This window comes from Bos grunniens, chromosome 6, assembly GCF_055505025.1.
Source record: "Bos grunniens cultivar Pamir isolate PY7600 chromosome 6, Bosgru_T2T1.0, whole genome shotgun sequence".
In the NCBI taxonomy this organism is placed as follows: Eukaryota; Metazoa; Chordata; class Mammalia; order Artiodactyla; family Bovidae; genus Bos; species Bos grunniens.
This window is the reverse complement of record NC_141170.1, coordinates 35,555,925-35,580,297: the sequence shown is the minus strand read 5'-3', so window position 1 is coordinate 35,580,297 and position 24,373 is coordinate 35,555,925. Positions and strand designations below refer to the sequence as shown.

The window sequence follows — 24,373 nt, the reverse complement described above, 5'->3', positions numbered from 1 at the left end:
ATGTACTCTGCATATAAATTAAATAAGCAGGGTGACAATATACAGCCTTGAGGTACTCCTTTTCCTATTTGGAACCAGTCTGTTGTTCCATATCCTGTTCTAACTGTTGTTTCCTGGCCTGCATATAGGTTTCTCAAGAGGCAGGTCAGGTGGTCTGGGATTCCCACCTCTTTCAGAATTTTCCACAGTTTATTGTGATCCACAGGGTCAAAGGCTTTGGCACAGTCAATAAAGCAGAAATAGATGTTTTTCTGGAACTCTCTTGCTTTTTCGATAATCCAGCAGATGTTGGCAATTTGATCTCTGGTTCCTCTGCCTTTTCTAAAACCAGCTTCAACATCTGGTAGTTCATGGTTCACATATTGCTGAAGCCTGGCCTGGAAAATTTTGATATATAATAATAAGTATATAATAAAATATTACAAAACCATCTTAATTTATCACATCTTTATTTTGAGAAGTAGAAAGATGAATCTTCTTAGAGTTGTCAATAAGGCAAGAAGGTGTGGTTGAAATATTATTAGGAATAGTAGAATACAAATAGATAAATTAATGCTTCTTTATATATGCATCTATATACACAAGTGCTCAGAAATACACACACATATCTATACATAGGTATTCTCATTTGAACTATAGCTGAAAGTCCTCAGTCATTTTACTTGTTGAAATGTTTAATCATAAATTTCAAAGGTGATACTTTTCAGAGAAAATATAGTTGCCTAAGACATTAGTTCTTATTCTGAGGTCACTTAATTAAAGATTTCTACTTGTGAGAGCTTAATTAATATGATAGTCTATAAGATCCATTTTATATATCAAATTGTATTGTCTGTCTCAGAGTTTTGTTTTAAGTAGTCTCAAAAAATTAAGGTCTATATTCAAAGTTGCCTTTGTACTTCAAAGTAGAATTAGTATATAACTTATAGTAACCTTTGTTAACCATCCATTTTAAGGAAGCTTTCAAAAGTGATGACAGGTCATACTGCTTTTTATATTTATTGGATATAAAGTTGGAGCCCACATTAAATGCATTTAATGCCATTAATGCATGCATAGCATTTTTCCATGTGTCACATATAATTTTTCTGCAGTGCATGATATATGTAGCAGCTAAAAATATAAACCACCTGTTGTTCAGATTTTCACTGCTGAGTGTACTGCATTGTTTAGCTTTTTCTACAGTGTGCTGTGTGTGTCAATATTGATTTCAGAAAAAGTAATAAAGGATCCTGTCAAAATAAAATTAAAACCTAAGGCAATCTACGTTGCTGAAGGGGGTCAGCTTTAATAACCATCACCATCTTACCAGAACCGCTGTGAAATTTCATTAACACTGTACTCCAGTCACATATCAGCTAGGTTTACAATTACTACTTGATTATATGTCTGTATAGATCGTTAGGCACAAGTCTCCTTTTTGTGCCCTGTATCATTTGGTGCATGGGGATTCTTTTCAATTCAGTGGAAACTCTATTCAAGGAAAGAAAAGGATAATAAAAAAAAAAAAAGTTGGTATTGAAACTGTTCCTCAACTTGGCACAAAAATATTGAATGCATTGCAATTTCAGAACATTTGGCATTTTAATCTATTTACCCTTGTATCAGATATCCATTTGAGATCAAAACAGAGTGATAGTATATGGAAATGGCAACCTACTCCAGTATTCTTGCCTGGAAAATCCCATGGGCAGAGGAACTTGGCGGGCTACAGTTCATGGGGTTGCTAAGAGTCAGACATGACTGAGCGACTAAGCACACATGGAAATGTGGGGGAAAAAAGAAACAAGTAGGACTTTGGAAGACTCAGGGCCATGTACCAGAAAGATCATGGAACTGCCTTTTTTCTTAGCTCATAGATGAACATTATCAATTTCACCTATTATTTATCAATACATGTTGATCTTCCCAATGAATTAGGAAACAAATCTGATTGGACACTTGAAATGGTGATAAATATAAACATATCTATCCTCTTTCAATAGGTTGATGTTTCTATATACAGTTGACCCTTGAAAAACTCAGAGATTAGAGGTGCTGAAACTCCCCAAAATCATAAATCCATGCATAACTTACAGTAAGTGTTCTACATCAGAGTTTTCTTCACATCTATAGATTGTAGTACTGGACTATTTGCTATTGGGGATAAAAAAAAATAAAAAAAAAAACACATATAAGTGGACTCATGCAGCTCAAACCCATGTTGTTCAAGGATTGATAGACTGGAGATTTTAATGTTAAATTTTAAATGACATTGGCATATAAGTTATTTTATGCTTCAGTAAATAATATTGCTTTGCATGGTATCCAAAACAGGCCTACTCAATACTGAATGCTTTTGTGTAACAAATAATATATTGAGGTGAGACTCTGGTATATTTACACAGTTCTGTATTTGAAAGGCAAGCCATAAATTATCTTATAAAATATGTAGTTCATCGTTCCATGGGCTACAGGAACATTGAGATGTAAATTTAAAAGTAACAGTTTATATTTGTCAATCACCAAGGTCTGTCACCCACAGGCTTTGGTTACAGACTAGTGTTGAGGCAATCCTGATCAACGGGCAGTAGAAGGCCACAGTTACCAATGAACCATTTCTAGGTCATCATGTAGCAATAAGCCCACTATCTAGTGTCCATTAGATCTCACAAAATCTGAGGAAAAATATTTTTCATTAATCCTGTATTAGATCTCATTCAGTTGGCAATTTACACTCTAGTTTTTCTTCATGTCTGGGATCTTGCACGGAATCCTCGTGTTTAGGGTTAACTCCCTTCTCAGCTCTGATCTGGTAGGTTGAGCCCTGATCCTATTTAACCTCTTCTCCTTCAGTTTCAAGTCAGTTACAAGCATTTAAATCATCTTCGTTTGTTCCTAGAATTATTTGCCTCCATCTGCCTTTTAATCACTAATGATGCTACTTAGAGATTATTGCTTTAGTATAGTGACTGAAAGCTCTAGATTCTAAGTAAACTGATCAGTTTCAAATATAGGCTCTACTGTTAACTATAGGTATATATATTTCTTTGATCCTATTTTCTAATATATTTTAATAAAAAAAGTATATAAAAAAGTTCTACCTCATAGGAGTTTTGTAATGATTGGAACAAATATTCCTAAACAGGAAATCATATGTGTGTGATAAATATTTAATAATTTAGAGAAATATTAACTATGTTCTCTTATCTAATCAGACATGTAGACCATTAGGACTATTCCAGACTAATACAGAAGTTGAATTCCTCCTTGGATATTGCGAAGTAAATGACCCAACCCTCTTTACAGCACCAGTCCTACAGGCAGACCCAACTGTCTTTGTCCATTAGAGCTGACAGCAGCAATTATGGTATTTCCCTTTCTCTAAGTGTTTTGCCTGCTTCATACATTTTTGTAGTGGTTCCACTTGGGAAATGTCTTTTCCATGGCTCAGCATCTGCAGTCAGCAAGGGTTTCCCTCTGTCACTACTACCATTTTAATAGGGAGACATAGTTGCAGATGGAGGTGTAAATACTGATGTTTTACTTCACCCAGCCACCAACACTGTGCACAACAGATCTTAAGATAAATACAGATCTCCAAGTTATTAAAATTATTGGATTAAATCCACTAAAGGATGAATTTATCTTTAAAGTTCTGAGATCAATTTCTCTTCAACAAGCAGCCTACTAGACAGTGGGCTGGTTTATATTTGAATAGTATCATTTTGGTGTCCTACATACATTTGAACTCTTATTCTGGCCTTCTCTAATAGGAGGCGGCCATTGCCCAAGTCACTCAGTCATGTCCGACTCTTTATCACCCCATGGACTGTAGCCTGCCAGGCTCCTCTGTCCGTGGAATTCTCTAGGCAAGAATACCAGAGTGGATAACCATTCCCCTCTCCCACCTAATGTGAAAAGCTGACTCATCGGAGAAGACCCTGATGCTGGGAATGATTGAGGGCATGAGGAGAAGGGGGAGACAGAGAATGAGATGGTTAGATGGCATCACCAACTCAGTGGACATGAGTCTGAGCAAACTCTGGGAGACGGTGAAGGACAGGGAAGCCTGACATGCTGCAGTCCATGAGGTAGCAAAGAGTGGGGTAAGACTTAATGACTAAACATCAACAAATGCCAAAGTCAGAGGCTTCTCTGGTGACTCAGTGGTAAAGAATCCACCTGCCAATGCAAGAGATACAGGTTCAATCCCTAGGTCAAGAAGATCCCCTGAAGAAGGAAATGGCAACCCATTCCAGTATTCTTGGGCTTCCCTGGTGACTCAGACAGTAAAGAATCCAAGTGCAAAACGGGAGACCTGGGTTCCATCCCTGGGTTGTGAAGATTCCCTGGAGAAATGAATGGCTACCCACTCCAGTATTCTTGCCTGGAGAATTCCATGGACAGAGGAGCCTGGAAGGCTGCAATTCATGGGGTAGCAAAGAGTCAGACACAATAGAATGACTTTCACTTTTCACCTAGGAATACACTGGATCTTCATAACACTTGTACTTTTGGAATAAAATCTTCATTGCCCCTACATATATTACCTGGCTCTCTTTCTATTCTGTCTCAAAATAAGAAAGGTTACTTCTTTACAAGAAATTGAAAGTGTGAAAATAAACTGTGTGTGGTAAAATCTTGGATCCATTATTTATTAGTTGGGTCAATTTGGGTGAACTGCTTAGCTTCTCTGAGCCTCAATCACCTAATCATCAAAGCAGGGATAAAATGTGTTAGTGATGATATAACATAATGTTTTAATTTACTTGTCCAAAGCCTGAAATATAGAAAGTAATCAATAAGTACAAGATAATAATAGTCATAATAATAATATGATTATTACTATTCCTAACTGAGGCTTCATTCAGGATATGTCCCAAGCAACTTTATTGATTGCTAAGCAAAAGCCCACACTAAAATTTAATACCCTAGACTTTTCTTATTTTCTCATAAAAAGGAAAAAGAGTTGTTGGTGTACTATCTTCAATTTTATTTCCCATCCATTTTTCAACACAAATATCCTGTCTTCCTCTTCTAAATCACTCCACATCACCAAATAATTCATTCAGTCTTGATCCCATTAGAGATAGCTTTACCCTATTTAGACTTGCTTTTAACATGAGAGACTGAGTCTCATCCTTGAAATAGATGGGTCAGTTCACTTTAAAATGTGAGACTGGTTGATGCCTCTGGTTTTAAGACTGCACAGCGCTATGAATAAAATAGTCCCCTTTTTAGCATCTCATCAACCAAGCCAGAACTTTGTCACAAATCTCTTAATTCTACTATCCCATAAACTGGTTGGATCCCGTAGAAATCTATTGGCTCCTTTAAGAACAAGTATAGAGGCTGCAATGGCAATCTTTTCCTTGCCTTAGACCCATGTTCCATTTGAACTTCCATATTTCTTTTATTTTTTAAGAAAAAAAACTTTCTCCCTAACATATAACCCAATAGTATTTACGCTTATTTTTTTTTAATCATACTTATTTCACTCTTGTACTATAGTTAACAAAATCTTTTCCTTATAGACAGGTACTTGAGGCTGCAGGTTATATAAAAGGCCTGTTTGCTATTCCATTTCACATCATAATGTCTAGCATGTGACAAATATTTATTGGGAAAATTGGATATTTATATCATTTATTTAATATGTATATAAAATATTGAATGATTTTATTGTGTTTGACTCTAAAATGTAATGATAGTTGAATATAGTGAAATGAGAACTCAAAAAACTTGAACACATTATATTTAAAATAGTAGGCTCTTAACTTTTACAAATCTTTTTAGTTCAACAGATTACTACATGCTGACCATTCATGATGCTCATTCTGAGTCATTAAGTTTAAGAGAAAAAATCCATTGCTTTTCATTATTTTTACACTAGATAAGCTAGTACTTTTCTTAAAGTAGACGGACAATGGCTAAGGCTGATGCTTCTGGTTTTAAGACAGCACAGCATTATGAATAAGATAGATCCCTTTTTAATATCTCTACTACCAAGTCAGAGCTTTGTCACAAAAATCTGTGACTATATCAATATTGGCAGTTCACTATGTTATGGAGACTCTGAGTCAGCAGATATATTCCCAAACGTACTCATTCTTATTGCAAAAGAAATAAGCTGAAGGGGACTCTTGATTGCAAATGGTTCTAGTGCGCTAAAGAATGAATGTTGTCACTAGTGAGCACATTTTATTGAAAACAGCAATTATGATAAATGAGACACTCTTTTTAAGAAAGTTCAAGTCATATATTATTTTTTAGTAAAGACATTTTAGAAGTCAAATAAAACGAAATCTATAAAAATGACTCATTTCTGTTTATGATTTATAAAATCATGCATTTCTGAAAGACCCCTTGCTGCTGCTGCTGCTGCTAAGTCCCTTCAGTCGTGTCCAACTCTGTGCGACCCCATAGACGGCAGCCCACAAGGCTCCGCCATCCCTGGGATTCTCCAGGCAAGAATACTGGAGTGGGTTGCCATTTCCTTCTCCAATGGATGAAAGTCAAAAGTGAAAGTGAAGTCTCAGTTGTGTCCGACTCTTCGCGACCACATGGACTGCAGCCTACCAGGCTCCTCCTTCCATGGGATTTTCCAGGCAAGAGTACTGGAGTGGGTTGCCATTGCCTTCTTCCAAAAGACTCCCTAAAATTAGTTGAATCCTTTACTTCAGATAGATTCAGAAACACTCTTATAGTTCTCAAATTCTTTATCTTATACTCAATCACTTCAATTAAGTAGTATTTATTGCATTCCTACTAACAGACACAACTGAGTGTCTGTTAGTTGGAGTGTCTGAGTGTGTGTAACACACACTACTATATGAAAAAGAAGTTGTAATCCACTATAGAGGTAATAGAATGAAGTATAAAATAAAATCTTGGATTTTCAGACTTCACAATAGTGGAAAAATATATAAATGTACAAAATAAGTAAAAAGAAATAAGTGATTATGTGCTTAATCATTGGAAAATTTATAGGTATGAAGAGGGATTCAATGTGAAGTAAAGAAAGACTTCAATAATGAAGTGAAAGTTGAGATAAAAAGAGAAAGGTAAGAATAACTTAGACTAGGAAAAGAAAGGACTACCTTGAATAGAACCATAAAATATTTTATTCACCTAATGTCCAGTGTATTCAAAGAAAAATTAATGCATCCTACTTCTAGAAGCTTGTGGTAATGTAAAATGTTTTGGAGAAGGCAATGGCACCCCACTCCAGTACCCTTGCCTGGAAAATCCCATGGATGGAGGAGCCTGGTAGGCTGCAGTCCATGGGGTCGCTAAGAGTCAGACACGACTGAGCGACTTCACTTTCACTTTTCCCTTTCATGCATTGGAGAAGGAAATGGGAACCCACTCCAGTGTTCTTGCCTGGAGAATCCCAGGGATGGGAGAGCCTGGTGGGCTGCTGTCTATGGGGTCACACAGAGTCGGACATGACTGAAGTGACTTAGCAGCAACTTAGCAACAATGTAAAATGTTTAACTTCACTTTGTTAAGAAAAATCTCACATGGTCTGCATATCACAGAGATCTTCCATGGCCTATATTATAAGAAATTTAGCATCCTCGACTTGCTTGTCATGCCAATAACTGGTCTTAAAAGCAAACTGCTTCTCCCAGAGCCCTACAGCAATATGTAGCCTCAAACAGCTCCACTCTCAATCATATCCACTGAGCCTTCATATCATTTGTAATTTTTTTTTTGTAGTTTGTTTAGTTACTAAATCTTAACCAACACTTTTGAGACACCATGAACAGTAGCTCTCCAGATTCCTCTGTCCATGGGATTTTCTAGGTAAGAATACTGGAGTGCAGGTTGCTATTTCTGTCTCCAGGGGATCTTCCTGACCCAGGGATCAAACCCATGTTTCCTGTACTGACAGGTGGGTTCTTTACCACTGAACCACCAGGGAATCCCCTTACCCTCTCCCTAATTATAATTTGTGTAAGCAAGGAAAAACATACGATTCAAGGCAGCTAACACAAACATATGACTTGTATTGCTATAAAAATGTACATCTTGTGTCTGGTTATACTGAAACAATTGTGTTTCTTGAAAGTCTTAAAGAAGAATTGGCCAGTATGTATAAATAAAAGAATAACTAGAGAATGTAGTTGACTTGAATGACTATGCAGTATCTAATTAAATCATCATGTATTTCTAGTGCCGAATCTCTGGAACTGACTTGGGTTGTGAATGATAATTCTTTTTCACAATGAGATCTTCCCATGTGAGGGTTCTTTTACTTGGATGTCCCTAAAGTTGCACTTAGTTTACTTCCCTGTGCCTGTGTATGGATGTGTGTGTATATATATATATATATATGGGTACATATATATATATAGGGTGTGTTGCTGCTGCTGCTGTTAAGTCACTTCAGTCATGTCCGACTCTGTGCGACCCCATAGACGGCGGCCCACCAGGCTCCCCTGTCCCTGGGATTCTCCAGGCAAGAACACTGGAGTGGGTTGCCATTTCCTTCTCCAATGCATGAAAGAGAAAAGTGAAAGTGAAGTCATTCAGTTGTGTCCGACTCTTCTCGACCCCATGGTCTGCGGCCTACCAGGCTCCTCCGTCCATGGGATTTTCCAGGCAAGAGTACTGGAGTGGGGTGCCATTGCCTTCTCCAATAGGGTGTGTGTGTATACATATATATATATATATATATATCCTTATATATATATCCTCGACCCCTTAACTTAGCCTGGGTTTATGATGGCTGTTTATTACATTCCAAAAATAAACTAAAACATGCACTAGAGAAGGCAATGGCATCCCACTCCAGTACTCTTGCCTGGAAAATCCCATGGACGGAGGACCCTGGTGGGCCTCCGTCCATGGGGTCACTGAGAGTCCGACACAACTGAGCGACTTTACTTTCACTTTTCACTTTTATGCATTGGAGAAGGAAATGGCAACCCACTCCAATGTTCTTGCCTGGAGAATCCCAGGGACGGGGGAGCCTGGTGGGCTGCCATCTATGGGGTGGCACAGAGTCGGACACGACTGAATCGACTTAGCAGCAGCAGCGGCAGCAGAGGTAATTGAGGGTATTTTTATGTTGCTTTCTCTCTGTCTGAAATACTTTCTCCTTTCCTTGCCTTCACTTAGCTAAAAAGTAGTTACCCTTATAGAATTAGTTCAGAGGCACATTTCATGCCTTCAAGCATTTAAATATATGAAAGTTGAGAAGTTTTAAGATGTAACAAGTGATATTTATGACTTCACTGGAGAGAATTACTTTGATATAGATTTGAAAGAACTAAAAGTAATACCAACATAGATAAAAATTATTTTATCACGGAGGTTGTTAAATAGTATTAAGTGAGGTATTACATAAATTGTTGAAAAAAAACTGGAATAAATTCAGTGATAGTGTACAGATCATGATGAAAATTTTTGAGTTGTACTTTGAAAATGTTATTTTGAGTAGTATTTAACTAAATGCAAGGTTATCACTACAATTAACTTTTTTTTGGAATTTATAATGTAAACTAGATTTATGACAGGAAAAGAATAGATAACATTTACTAGATTCTCAGATGATATAGATATCTTTCACCCATTTCTTAACGGTTTTGAAAATAGCATGTTTCTGAATTATAAACTATTCTCGACTATAAGAATCTGTGAAAAGTATCAACGAGATTGAAGCTATTTTGCAGCTAAAGTATCTATTTTATTAAGTGGAAAAAAAAAACCACTTTACATTTTAATTTAAAAATATCTTCAGTACCAAATAAATTTTTATGTTCTATATGGAGAATTTTGTGGTGTTTTTTTTTGCCCTAAAGTTTTAAAAAACCAAAGTGCTGAACAGTGAAGTTTACATGTGCCTAAGATTCCTTAACAATTCAGCCTCTACAAATACATCATCTAACCCTGTCTCATATTTCACTGCAATGCTTGCCAATCAGTAACAGTCTTTGGCCCCATGTCACTTTCATCCCATTGGATGGCTGTCATGGGAGCTGCCCAATGGTGCGCTGCTAATGAGGCAGCTTAAAGAGCAGCTGGGGATGTGCAATTGCTGGATTAGGGTCAAGGCCAAGAGAGAAAATGGATAAGAGAGATAGAGTCTGAACGACTGCCAATAAGCAGGGGTTCTATTATCCTGCTAAAGCAGGACATTCATTACCATCTATTGTAACATAATTTGGGTTTAGTCAAGCTGTCTCTCCCTCTCTTTGGATTTACAATTCATAAGCCACAAATGATCCAAAGGGTGCATTGTCCCTTGTGGCCACGTAACCCTGGGTGAGGGAGAAGCATGGCAGAAATGCATGAGCTGTGAAGTCCCTAATGTAAGCACCATCAGGGCCAGCACCTTGTTCCTGGGAGCTATGACATAAGTTGTAGGCACATTGACAAAATAGTTTTGCATCTCTCTGGAGCCGGTTTGCTCATTAAGCAAAGATAAAAGGTTCTTGTTTATCCTTTGCACGAATCAAGTCCTAATGCTAAGAGCTGGTATCTCCATACTAATTTCTTCTAGTTTCTGGTAATATTACTGCACAGAAACAGAAGTTTATTTTTCCATAAGGATATAAACCAAGTTCTTCCAAGAGTCAGAGAATAATCTGTGTCCCTATTTTTCAGTTGGTTTGTGTTGTTTCTATGCATGAAATATGACATATATAAAATTTGTAAAAAAAAAAAAAAAAAAAACAACAACAAAACATTTTTCTCTTTAATCACAAAGCTTCCCACCCTTTAAATAGGATGAATGTGCCTCTCCTTTTTCCTCTTCCTCTCTTCTTGTGCCCGTACTGAACTTTTTAAATTATATTACTTATTAACATTTGGATTCCATGCTAAAGCCTACCTGCCATCTGAACTAATGGGACCGTAGTGTTATTGTCTATATGCTGTACTCAGTTAGGAAGGCAAATGAGCTTGATGAAAAGAGAGCAAGTACAGTAATTCAGAGCAAATTAACCAAGGCATAGTGAATATAATTAATCACTGCAGTAAAATAAGGAAAATAAATTTCTTAGCTTGATAGTGGGACAGTACTGACCTCAGTCTGTGGCAGGTAGACCTCACAGAGCATCCTCTACCTCTACCAGAAAGTTACTTCTATAAGTCACAGATAAAAGTAGAAGCAGTACAACCAGTCCTTATGAATCTTTTAAATGTGGCTTTACCACCAGTGACTTTTCAGTTGTTCTTGCATTTTTTAGAATGTGTACGATTTAATCCACATTGGTTTTCTTTCCTCAGAAGCTAAACTTTCATCTTATTTGTATGACTGTTTCACATGCTGCTGCCTAGTGTAAATTTGTTGTAATTCATCTCATTATTTCCATGTGTGCTTTATAGATATATTGTCCTCATGTTTTTAAAATTTTGGTGTTTTGACTTTAAATCCTTACCAGCATAGGTATTTCAAACTGTTTACACAAACTACAATAAATGATCCATCATTAACAAAGCCTGCTGCTGATTCTTCCAAAGAATCATTTTATGAATGTATTTATAAGCTTCAAAATACATATTGCCTTACTTAATTCTTAGAAATAGAATTCCCTTTTAATGGATTCAGGTCATTTAATGCTATGGTTCAAGGTGTTATCATAATAACTCTGGTTCAGTTCAGTCCAGTCACTCAGTCGTATCTGACTCTTTACGACCACATAGACTGCAGCACGCCAGGCCTCCCTGTCCATCACCAACTCCTGGAGCCTACTCAAACTCATGTCCATTGAGTCGGTGATGCCATCCAACTATCTCATCCTCTGTTGTCCTCTTCTCCTCCTGCCTTAAATCTTTCCCAGCACCAGGGTCTTTTCAAATGAGTCAGCTCTTCGCATCTGGTGGCCAAAGTATTGGAATTTCAGCTTCAGCATCAGTCCTTCCAATGAACATTCAGGACCAATTTCCTTAGGATGAACTGGTTGGATCTCCTTGCAGTCCAAGGGACTCAAGAGTCTGCTCCAACACCACAGTTCAAAAGCATCAATTCTTCTGCACTCAGCTTTCTTTACAGTCCAACTCTCACATCCATACATGACTACTGGAAAAACCATAGCCTTGACTAGATGGACTTTTGTTGTCTCTGCTTTTTAATAAGCTGTCTAGGTTGGCCATAACTTTCCTTCCAAGGAGTGAGTGTCTTTTATTTTCATGGCTGCAGTCACCATCTGCAGTGATTTTGGAGCCCCCCCAAAATTACGTCTGTCACTGTTTCCACTGTTTCCCCATCTATTTGCCATGAAGTGATGGGACCAGAAGCCATGATCTTACTTTTCTGAATGTTGAGCCAACTTTTTCACTCTCCTCTTTCACTTTCACCAAGAGGCTCTTTAGTTGTTCTTTGCTTTCTGCCATAAGGGTGGTATCATCCAGGTATCTGAGGTTATTGATATTTCTCCCTGCAACCTTGATTCCAGCTTGTGCTTCATCCAGCCCAGCATTTCTCATAATGTACTTTTTATATATAAGTTAAATAAGCAGGGTGACAGTATACAGCCTTGACATACTCCTTTCCCTATTTGGAACTAGTCTGTTGTTCCATGTCCAGTTCTAACTATTACTTCCTGACTTGCATACAGATTTCTCAAGAGGTAGATCATGTGCTCTGATATTTAAGAATTTTCCACAGTTTGTGGTGATCCACACAGTCAAAGGTTTTGGCATAGTCAATAAAGCAGAAATAGATGTTTTTCTGGAACTCTTGTTTTTTCGATAATCCAAAAGATGGTGGCAGTTTGATCTCTGGTACCTAGCAATTAAAACGCCACATTCTGATTACCAGTATCTGTAAACTCTTAACAAATCCATCTTTTCTGAAGGCATAGAGTGCTAAGAACTGATTTTTTGTGTGTATGTGTGGAAATATATTAATGTTCCTGGTAACTTAAGACAATTGATTAATTATAGCTGTTTCCTTTTACTGAATACAAGGTGGTTTATGTACAGAGACTGATCTAAGAAGGTAGTTTCAATGTTAATACAACTTATAAGGATATGCTAAGTAGATCTTTTGAGGATACGAATGCTAAGTGCTCAAATCTATGAAATCTAATCTACTTATAACCTACTGAATGATACACATGGTCTTAAGTAACAATGGGCCCTCTAGTTCAGAAATAGTATGTGTCACATTCATAAAGACTGTTTTACTGAAATGAAGTCTCCATTCCCAATTTCTTCATAAAACAAATTCCAGTCCTGATTCATGTTCGTTTCTTTAACAAATAAGAAGTCTATGAGTTACAGGTTGGAGAAGGATTTTTTTCGGAAAATACTTGCCTAACATAAATGAATATAAATCAAAATAAATGGAGCAAGGGAGGGAGAGGAGGAAAGAAGAGAAAAGTTTTATATAGCTGTTAGTCAATTATAAATAATTCTGCCACTGGAAGTTTCTTTTGCTGGGGGAGCAGCAAATGATTGGTAAAGTATATAGAAGTTTAAAGGTAGACAATGGATCTAGTCTTAATTACTTAGTATTATAAAGATGGTGAGGAGATTCTGGTTCTCTGGGGGTAACTTCCTGGGAAAGGACAAAATTGCCAGTGATGCTGGTTTTATAACCCTTTCTTGGAGCAGAATTTGAGGGATAAGGTGGGGCTTAGATAAGAGGTGAGCAGGATTTTTAAACATGATTCTTCTATAGGACCTTTAAAGTTTTCACTACAATTCCCAAAACCATGATATGCTTAGTAAATTTGTAGACAGTGTTGGGGATGATTCAGCAAAAGGCAAAACTAGAATCAGATTCTAGATGAGAAGACAAATGAGTCACAACCATAGCTCGCAGGCACAGTAACAGACCTAGATATCTGATGTGTCTTTTAAACGGAGACAGCAAAGGAGACACTGATGTACAGAACAGTCTTTTGGACTCTGTGGGAGAGGGAGAGGGTGGGATGATTTGGGAGAATGGCATTGAAACATGTATAATATCATATATGAAGCGAATCGCCAGTCCAAGTTGGATGCATGATACTGGTTGCTTGGGGCTGGTGCACTGGGACAACTGAGAGGGATGGTACAGGGAGGGAGGAGGGAGGGGGGTTTGGGATGGAGAACACGTGTATACCCGTGGAGGATTCATACTGATCTATGATAAAACCAATACAATATTGTAAAGTAACTAACCTCCAATTAAAATAAATACATTATATTTAAAAATAAATAAATGGTACAAAACCACTTAATTCTTGGTCAGAAACTGCTCACAGGTTGGCTGTATACTTTTGTATTTTGGTAATAATAATGGTACTTATTTAGTTTTTACTGAATGAATTGAGTGAACTGAATTCTTTAACTTTCACCACATTCCTTATAGAAGAGGTAACTATTTTCTTATTATTTTCCCCCAAAGAGAAAATGAATGCTTAGGGTTTAAGTAATTTGTCTTAAATCACACAGCTGAAACTGAATGTAATTTAAGCTATGAAGCTGAAAATCAAATCCAGGAAGCCTGGCGCCACACTGCTGCTGCTAAGTCACTTCAGTCGTGTCCGACTCTGTGTGACCCCATAGACAGCAGCCCACCAGGCTCCCCGTCCCTGGGATTCTCTAGGCAAGAACACTGGAGTGGGTTGCTATTTCCTTCTCCAAAGCATGAAAGTGAAAAGTGAAAGTGAAGTCGCTCAGTCATGTTGACTCCTAGAGACCCCATGGACTGCAGCCTACCAGGCTCCTCCGTCCATGGGATTTTCCATGGTAAGAGTACTGGAGTGGGTTGCCATTTCCTTCTCTGACACAACATGCACTAAAGCACTGACCTAGACTAGTAAGAAAAGACATGTTAATGTCTCCCCTAACCACTGCATTTCTGCCAGGGAACAACTTAAATACCAAGAGAGAACTGATCTTTGGGAATGAAACCCTAAGTGGTAAAGAATAAATAGGAACTTGGAAATAAGTAGAATGATGACCATGTTTACAGTAGCATGTTTTAACATTCTGATTCTTTCAAATATCTTTATCCACTCAGATTCTAGAAGAGTTATAGAATTACTCAATGGGCTTCTGGAAAATATGTTTATTAATTTAGAGTATGTTTAAAATTATTTAATATCCCATTTTCCTACCATTCCCTTCACTTATTTAATGTAGTCAAGAAACAAACACATAAAACATCTTCAACAGTCTCAAAGTGTTATTCACTCAGTTGTGTCCAGCTCTTGGCAACCCCATGGACTGTAGCCCACCAGGTTCCTCTCTCCAAGGGATTTTCCAGGCAAGAATACTGGAGTAAGTAGCCATTCTCTTCTCCAGGGAATCTTCCAGACTCAGGGATCTAACCCAGGTCTCCTACTTTGCAGTCAGATTCTTTACTGTCTGGGCCATTGGGAAAGCTGCAACAATCTATAATCTTCTAAAACTTAATGACTGTATTTTCAACCTCTGTGGTTATTTATCAAGCACCTCATTTGAAACTTGCTAGTATCTAGATATGGGTATGAATCAAGTATATTCCTTAAATTTTTTTAATTTAATACAGTGGTTTAGGTGATACTTAATGGTTTAGGAAAGTTTGTGTCAACATATATACCCTTATCTCTACCACCATTCCACACCCTCACTCAGGCATAACATAACCAGGTATTTGGTAGGTGAATGCAAATTTTTATATTTTAAGATAGTTATATATGAGTAGAAACAGATATCAACCCCCAAAAGTTAAAAAAAATACCATTTTTTAATTCTGTCAGTGACAAAGAAAATATTTTGTTTTAAATAACTATTTTTTCCCTTAGCTCATTAAGATATTTTCCCAGAAGCTTCAAGAACCCAATTCATATATGCAAGCCTCCCCCCAAATCCTCACATATGGTGACATTACTGGCACCAATATTCAGGGCTGGAGTGGAGAATGCAGATGGAAAGTACCATGTAAATCACCTCATTATTGTTAGTCAGGTTAGAATTGTTCAAATAAGCTGAAACTTATCAAATTATAACAGGTGAATTGTAGAAGTGAGAGTGCAAAGCAAGTACCATGATGCTCTTGGGGTAATAGTAACAATATGGCTTAGAAGAGTGACTCCATACCGCTCTTCTTGACTAATAGTTTTGATTTATTGTGCTTTTTAAAAATTTTAGAACTTTCACCACTTTCACTCTTACTTTATTATTTAAACAGTTGTTCAGTTCAGTTCAGTCGCTCAGTTGTGTCTGACTCTTTGCAACCCCATGAATTGCAGCACGCCAGGCCTCCCTGTCCATCACTAACTCCCGGAGTTCACCCAGACTCACATCCATCGAGTCAGTGATGCCATCCAGCCATCTCATCCTCTGTCGTCCCCTTCTCCTCCTGCCCCCAATCCCTCCCAGCATCAGAGTCTTTTCCAACGAGGCAACTCTTCACATGAGGTGGCCAGAGTACTGGAGTTTCAGCTTTAGCATCATTCCCTCCAAAGAAATTCCAGGGCTGATCTCCTTCAGAATGGACTGGTTGGATCTCCTTGCAGTCCAAGGGACTCTCAAGAGTCTTCTCCAACACCGCAGTTCAAAAGCATCAATTCTTCGATGCTCAGCCTTCTTCACAGTCCAACTCTCACATCCATACATGACCACTGGAAAAACCATAGCCTTGACTAGATGGACCTTTGTTGGCAAAGTAATGTCTCTGCTTTTCAATATGCTATCTAGGTTGGTCATAACTTTTCTTCCAAGGAGTAAGCATCTTTTAATTTCATGGCTGTGGTGGAAAGCAAAACAGGACATGTAAGTTACCCAATCTAATTCTGATTGAAGCTTTGGTACTGACTTATGTGACTTTAGAAGGCATACTCTGCTCCATGAGTCAGATTTCTTAGCTTTCCAGTGGAGATGAGGAATTTCCATGCTGCAAAGATTCTTCAGGCAATAAAATTGAATGAAAGTATGCAATTAAATCTCACTTTTACCATCCTGCCCGTTCAACACAGCCAAGAAAACATTTTTAATTATCATTATTTGCCTCTTAATAATTATTTACCTTATTCATACTTGCAACCTTATTCATATTTGCATGGTAAGTGCTTTTCCATACAGTTCTTAACAAATTCCTCACAAGCATACATGGTGTCAGTATCAGTTTCCCCCCTTTTCTAGATGAATCTTAATTCTGTCTTTTGATAGCATTGGCTGCTCTCACTAGTTTCTAAAAATGTAGATTCAGTGACAGTAATTGATATACCTACTCCACAATCCCAACTGTCATACAGACTTATGAAGCAGTTATTGAGAAAAAATGTAAAGCAGTTTTCAGGAACAGACTGAACCAGGAAACAAAAAAGAATTCTGGATATATAGGCAGTTTAACACAAGAATACTTAAATGATAGCATTAGAATATTCATCTTTGATGTCTTCCTTTTTCTCACTGTACATACCTAATTAGCTATTTTTTTTCCTGTGTATCATTCTTAGGCCTTTTATACCTGCGTATTTTTCAGGCCAATCACATAATCACAACTTAAAACCTGACCGCTATTAAAAGTCATATTATTCACCTGCTCTTAAATTTCAGTGCTTTTGTATTAAGCATAGAACAGAGTTCAGTCTACAAAGTAGTGAAATTTAAGTGTGCCCACAGTCTAATCTCAGGGTTTGGTTCAGTGGCATCCTGAAGACCACAATACACACAGAAGAGCTAATTATGTGCATGTCTTTTTTCCCCTGTGTTCAGTGATATAATATCTGCACTGATAGCTTGATATCTGTCAAAGTAAGAATATTTACACCAAAAAAAAAAAAAAAAGACAAGCACTGTGAAATGGGTTTTCTTTCACCAAAGACAGAAATTAAACATTTATCTGCATAGCACTAATTCTGTCCCAAATTCCAATATCACTGTATTTCCAAGGTACATTTGGTACTTCTTAAATCCATCCTAAGCATGGCCTCTTCCATCATTCTGTGATGGACTTCTCCTCATTTTGATTAGGTGAAAAAAATCATAATTTTGATGAGATGACAATATTTTTCTAGGATAGACTTTTTCTGTTTTAGAGAGATCTTCTGAGGAGCCTATCTTAAACCTCTAAGGAAAAATACTGCTCCTTCCAGGCTAAGCAATAATTCTATCTCCCAAGCATGACTTACTGTTTTAAAAATATTACTTAGAGCAGTTTTAAGTTCACAGAAAAAACTGAGAGAAAAGTATAGAGATTCCCCATATTTCTCTTGGCTCCACACATGCATTTGTTGTTGTTTAGTCACAAAGATGTGTCCAACTCTTTGCAACCCCATAAACTATAGCCTGCCAGGCCTCTGTCCATGGGATTTCCCAGACAAGAATCCTAGAGAAGGTTTCCATTTCCTTCTCCAGGGAATCTTCCTGAATCCAGGTTCAAACCTGCATCTCCTGCCTTGGAAGATGGATTATTTACCACTGAGCCACCTGGGAAGCCCTCCACACAAGCACAGCATTCCCACCAGGATGGAATATTGTTACAAATGATGAAACTACATTGATAAATTGTGGTCAGACAAACCACAGCCTGCCTTACAATTCACACTCGGTATTATATTTTTCTTAGTTTTGGACACATTTATAATGACATGTACCCATCATCATATTTTCCTACAGAGTATTTTCACTGTCCTAAAACTCCTCTGTGCACCTATTCATCCCTCTATCCCTAACCCTTGGCAACCTCTGATCACCTCTATAGATTTACCTTTTCAGACTGTCATCTGGTTGGAATCATACAGGATGTAGCCCTTTCAGATTGGCTTCTTTCACTTAACAATATGCCTTTAAGTTTCCTTCATGTCTTTTCATGGTTTGATACCTCATTTCTTTAGTGCTGAATAATATTTCATTGTCTGGATGTACCAGTTTATTTATTCACACACCTACTACAAGACACATGCCTCATTATTCACAACTGAAAAATAATCCCACCCTTTTCTGTGCTCTCATAAGATTTTATTTATATCTTCTTTGTAACTCTTAACATCTTACATAGTTATTATTAACATTTTATCCTTCCTACTATACTACATATTTTGAGGGTAAAGTTTGCATCTTGTTCATGTGTATTCCCATATAGCCTACTTTAATATGTTTAAATAAATAAATGTTAGGGGAAAATACTATTGAACATTTTACTGGCCTCATATTTCCACAGTTCCTGCATTTTTCTCACTAAATCTGATAACTTTTTTCAAAAACTATTGAAAACATCTTTGAAAGGAAACAAAAATTCACTCAACTTATTGTCACTTCATGATCAAGCATGAGTATTCTAAATGCCAAATGAGTCCCAGGTACTGCTTTTGAATGACACTTGGGAATGCAATAAATGGAGAGCACAATGCTAAAATAGCTATTGAATTTCAGATATTTTTCTAAAGAAAATAATGCAAACCAACATGGTGTTTTACAAGTATCCTTAAAAGTCAGTGGGAAAGCAAATAGCACTTGGAACAATGTTCTGTAGAAATGTTTACTTAAATGTTTGGTGAGGGGGAAGTATTTGCATAATAAAATGCCTTTATTAACAGCATAGTAGGCCTCACTCTCTTGATTTGAAAAGAAGCTAAGGGGTCTCAACACTATTTTTGTTTTGTTTTCTAGGCAATTTCAGAATATAATGAAAATTCTATTACCTTCCCAAATGCTTATACACATTTGCCCAGAACTGGGACGTTACCTCAGTCCACTCAAATTCAGTAGTTTTAAAGATACAAAACATAAACCCTTATTCACTGTTTTCTTATGCAGAAAGATTTTTTGTCCCTCCCAACATCTTAATTTCTTTTTAAAAAAAGTCTCATAAAGTGTTCAATCAGCAGCTAACTGAAAGAACTGATTCACTGGTAGGAGAGCAGGTGCTGCTGACTTCCCATTTGGAAGCAGCTGGCAAGCTTTTTTTTTTTTTTTTTCTTAAGAATGATCTCAGTTAGCTCCAGTGTTAAGAAGTGTACCAGGGATACAGTGGTCAAGGCTTGATCTCTCCCTGCTTTGTCCTGTTCCCTGAGCACTCATTACCCTTATCCTTTGTAAGCTATCTGCATCACACAGCCCTTGTCAACAAAGGAAACGAATGAAGGGAGGTTCCAGCTGGATCAGTGTAAAACCACTGGATGAAACTGGAAAAAAAAAAAGTAATCTACAATTTACACACCACTGATGATATTCCCTTATACCATTCTTGCATCAGAAAGTCAGTGGTGTTAACACTTAGGATTTTTTCATATTTAACATTAATAGATAAGCTCCTATGGGTTGCTTTTAGGAGAGGAAAGACTAGAATTTTAAATTTAGGTTAAGAGTGTTGATGATATTTGTATAATTACAAAAGGAAAAACAAATTGTTCTTTTATTAGAATATCTCTTCAGTACCAAACCAGATTATAAGAGTCAGCAAAAGTTAGCACCATGTCATGAAAAACAATCCTGGGAAAATGTCACTTCTCTCTAATAATACAAAACTGGGAATGATCTATATAACTGCACACAGAGAAAAGAGCTAGAGAATTGATATTTTGTGTTCCGTTCCACGGACTAACGCTGATATTTCTATTAGGCCACTTAACTTATCAATACATAACATTAGAATTATATAATATATATAGTACACATATAATAGAAAGTGACAATACTATAAATTGTGAAAGTATCAATATTTTGAATAGGTCATGTCAATACTCTAAAAGTAGTCATTAAAACAGTGATGAAATTTCTAGTAATGTCAGCAGCTAAATTTTTTGAGGAACTTTTATGTTAGGCATTATACAATACATATTTCTTCCATTATTTCACTTGTCTACACCTCTACGGGTATTATATCTTCCCAGTTTTACAACTGAGGCTTCAGAGAGACCTAATATTTCTCAAAACCCCACAATTAATAAATCACCAGAAATTAAACCCAAGATTTTATGCCATCAACTATTTTTCTTGACCACTAAACTAAATATCAAGACCTTTTAAGAGTGTAAATTATTATGAAAATTATTATAAATGTATCTACATATTATGTAATATAGACATTCTTTTTTTCATTTTACATTCAGACATTTGAATATCATTACATCAGCATTTTCCAAAATGTGTTCTTTTAAATAATAATTATGCATGTTATTATAAATATTATATGAAAAAAATGTATCATAGTTAAGTGAGACTGGATTAAACAAGTTTAAATAGAGCTATGTTACTGCAGAATTCACTTCTTAGATCACAATGTGCATTTTGATTCTGCAAAAAGAGAATAACATGTTTGCAAACCTTTATCAACTGCTTAGCATGTTTCAGTCACAAGCATTACTTCATTTAATTTTAACAGGCTTATGAATTCAGTTAATTATCATTTAATAGGAAAGCTGAGGTTTATAAATATGAAATAAATTGTATAAAATCCCACAACTAAATTGATACTACTAAGATAAACTATATTGCTGTCTTTTATATTAAAAGCCCTTGAAATATTTTAAAATCTAGAACCTGCTTGGAATCACATAGTTAAGACATAGCTTTGCAACTCCTGACATACTGTAAGTACTCTTTATTTAATAAGTATCTGTTTTCTCTCTCTGAGGTTTGTGAGCTCCTTGAATACAAATATGATGGACCCTAAAAAGAGTGCCTGATACATAAGCATTCATTAGATTGTCAATAAATAGTTATTGAATGAATTAACATTGTCTGTAGATGGAGTGATCTTACTCTTCTTGGTTGTCAAGTCTACACAGACAATGTTATTGCCAGTCCCTGGAGTCAACCAACCTTAAGTGTCAAAAGTGAAAACAGGTAATGGTAAAAGGAAATTACAGCTCTATCATACCTAGAATCTTGAGAATAAAATGTATTTAATAGAACACAAATTATTAGATTACATATAATCAAGGACTGGATTATACAATCAAAGTTATGTATTGTAATTCCCACCAAAAACTGTTTCAAAATTATATTTATGGTGAGATTTCCCTGGTGGTTCAGTGGTTAAGACTTCACCTTCCTATAGAGGGGGTATGAAATGATCTCTGGTCAGGGAGCTAAGCCTCCACATGCTTTGTGGCCAAAAAAATAAAACATAAAATAGAAACAATTTGTAACAAATTCAATAAAGACTTTAAAAAATGGTTCTACATCAAAATAAATCTTCAAAAAATTATATTTATGGTAAAAGTAAGCAAACATTATTTAAAAACATTGTGATATATTGAAAAGGCCATATTAAGCACAGAATTAGTTATGATATTGGCTGGAATTCTGCCTTTTCACTTTGACCTCTTTGGGCAAGTAAGCACACACAACATTGAACCTTATTTTCCTGATTTCCAAATGGTTCTGCTATTTTTCTTTCTGGATGTTGCAAAAATTGTGAGCTAAACCACCCAGGGTAGTATCTAGAACATAATAATCAGCAAATAAATAGCAACTGTTGCTTTTACTCCAGTTGACTTTAAATCAGTTCAGACTGTTGATTTTTGAAGATTCCATTTATTTACAAGGGAATTGGATTCGTGTAACTAGCCCAGTCATAATCTGCTTTTTCTGAACCTGCCCATTTCTAAAAGGTTCATTTCTCATTTTAAAATATGCTAATGGAAGAAAAAATGCATTTTAGACAGTGTTACAGTACCCCGAACATTCATCAGTTTAACTCAGCAGCTTCTCTAACAATCTGAAAATTGACCTCAAAACTCCCTTCATCTAGAAATAAACATGTAGAGAAGCATGAATCTGTCATATACAGGACAAAAGAGACTAGCAATTCTGCATAAACTAGATAAATGCTGGAATAAATCTGCTGCTACTTCTAATAGAGCACAGGTCCTTCTGACATGTCACTGCTAAATGTTCTACCTTACAAGACTGAAATTGTCCAGTCACTCACTATTCTAACAGGATCAATACTAAAAGGGATTTACTAGTAACTTCAGTGCATAAATCTACTATGATTAAAGCTGGTTCTAGAGAATACAATACTAACACTATAAAATTTCCTTTTCTTGTTCAGAGGAAGTAACAAAATAATACATTCATTTACACACTGATATCATGACTGGAAATGTCATTCAGTCCATTCACACACTTTCTATTTCTCAATATGTATTGAGTATTCACTACAAGGTTCAGTTATACATAGATTGTAAGCTCCTTAAGGGAACGGTCTATCAGAAAAAGGTAAGTATGAACCCAAACAAATCAACTTCAGTGTTGAAATGAGTAGTTGAAACAACTAAATTAAGACAGGATTTTAGAGAGGGGCAATTTACACTTGGTTTAGAAATCATAAAAGTCTTTATAGAAGTTTTGTGCATTTGTACTTGAGTGATGGATAAATTTGGATACGTACAGAGAGGAATTGTTGGGCTTCTCTGGTGGCTCAGCTGGTAAAGAATCCACCTGCTTTGAGGGAGACCTGGGTTGGATCCCTGGATTAGAAAGATCCCCTGGAGAAGGGAACGGCTACCCACTCCAGTATTTTAGCCTGGAGAATATAGTCCATGGGGTCACAAAGAGTTGGACGTGACTGAATGAAGAGGAACTAAAAAGCCTCTTGATGAAGGTGAAAGAGGAGAGTGAAAAAGTTGGCTTAAAACTCAACATTCAGAAAACTAAGATCATGGCATCTGGTCCCATCACTTCATGGGAAATAGGGAAACAGTAGAAACACTGTCAGACTTTATTTTTGGGGGATCCAAAATCACGGCAGATGGTGACTGCAGCCATGAAATTAAAAGACACTTACCCCTTGGAAGAAAAGTTATGACCAACCTAGATAGCATATTGAAAAGCAGAGACATTACTTTGCCAACAAAAGTCCGTCTAGTCAAGGCTATGGTTTTTCCTGTGGTCATGTATGGATGTAAGAATTGGACTGTGAAGAAAGCTGAGCACCAAAGAATTGATGCTTTTGAACTGTGGTGTTGGAGAAGACTCTTGAGAGTCCCTTGGACTACAAGGAGATCCAACCAGTCCATTCTGAAGGAAATCAGCCCTGGAATTTCTTTGGAGGGAATGATGCTAAAGCTGAAACTCCAGTACTTTAGCCACCTCATGCTAAGAGTTGACTCATTGGAAAAGACTCTGATGCTGGGAGGGATTGAGGGCAGGAGAAGAAGGGGACGACAGAGGATGAGATGGCTGGATGGCATCACTGACTCGATGGACGTGAGTCTGAGTGAACTCTGGGAGATGGTGTTGGACAGGGAGGCCTGGCATGCTGCGATTCATGGGGTTGCAAAGAGTCGGACACGACTGAGCGACTGAACTGAACTGAACTGAACCGAGTGACTTTGACTTCACTTCACAGAGAGGAAACTACATATTTTTAACTTTCTATAATAGATTTAAAGTTTCTACAATAAAGTAAGTAGTAGAAGACAGTCATAAAATGTGGGCATTCAATTACTCAAATAGATTATTTGAGTAATTGACAATTACTAAAAAAGCAGAACATAGAGATGAAGAA

At 36.7% G+C, this 24,373-nt stretch overlaps 1 long non-coding RNA gene across 1 annotated transcript in view; it reads right to left on the bottom strand.

Annotated features, from left to right (window-relative positions):
* Positions 1-15,692: 15,692 nt before the first annotated feature.
* LOC147370587 (uncharacterized) overlaps positions 15,693-24,373 on the bottom strand; it is a 74,344-nt gene continuing 65,663 nt past the window's right edge. The window contains exon 3 of the long non-coding RNA XR_015166027.1: positions 15,693-16,657. This is a non-coding gene — a long non-coding RNA (uncharacterized LOC147370587). The remainder of the gene's footprint in view (positions 16,658-24,373) is intronic.